Source organism: Gavialis gangeticus, unplaced genomic scaffold (genome assembly GCF_001723915.1).
Source record: "Gavialis gangeticus isolate Ggan-Ray unplaced genomic scaffold, GavGan_comp1, whole genome shotgun sequence".
Taxonomy (NCBI): domain Eukaryota; kingdom Metazoa; phylum Chordata; order Crocodylia; family Gavialidae; genus Gavialis; species Gavialis gangeticus.
The window spans coordinates 17,448,511-17,449,534 of record NW_017728998.1 but is presented as its reverse complement, the minus strand read 5'-3'; positions in this window follow the sequence as shown (position 1 = coordinate 17,449,534).

The following is a 1,024-nucleotide window of genomic DNA, read 5'->3' as shown; positions in this document are numbered from 1 at the left end:
GGAAGCCAGCCCCTGTTCCATCTCTGCCTTGGCCTTCCTAACCATCCCCCTACATCCCCGAGCAACTGCTGAATAGTCCTCCTTAGTGATGACCCCTCCTTTCCATTGGGAGTAAGCCTCCTTTTTGGCAAGGCGACATTCCTGGATGTTTTTAGTGAGCCATGGAGGCTTATATGCTCTCCTGCCCCCTTTGACCCTCCTGGGGATTACCTTCCTCTGGGCTTGGAGGATCGTTTCCTTAAGGAGCGACCACTCCCCTTGGACACCCGGCTCCCCTCCCCTCTGAGACTTCAGCACTTCATTATTCATTATTCCTCTGGCTGTATGCTGGCCTTTGTTAGAAATTAATTAAATTTTATTAATATCTACTTTGTTTATGGAGCCATAAATCAACATCTGCTAGCACCAAGGCAATATGACATGAGAGAGAATATAAATAGAAAGCCCAACAATCTGAAGCACACCTTACAGTTTGCCAAAGTCACTTTGTGAATGGCTGATGTTGGAGAAATGAAATTCTACTGCTGAAAGAGTTGACAGATAAACCGTTTAGCCTAGTTGGGAGACCCTTGTTATAAAGATAGATCACATGAACCAGCACCTTTATTATAAATTAAACTGTTATGACACCTCCCTTATACTGTCAGGCCGTTTCCCAGCATACATTTGGGCTAGTTGCCCTAGATCCTCCTTTTGGAAGATTATTTCATGGGTCTGCCTCACTCAAAGACAAAAAGTCAGTCAGAATGGAAGAGTTTTTCAAAAAGATCCTAAAAGACTGAGCTACCTCAAATAATCTGTCTAGTTGACTTAGTACATGAAGTTCAAGTTCTGCTTGTTTTATCTCTTGTGTATAGTTCTCTTGAATGTATACGGACTAACTGAATGGGAAAGGGGTACACAGGATTATGAAATGGGTGAAAATAGTGCATTTTTCTGATAGTAAGTACTCCATTTAAAAATTTAAAAATTTAACTGGTAAAATATATTGCCGTTATGATAGTTACACATTAGCTCTCTCTTC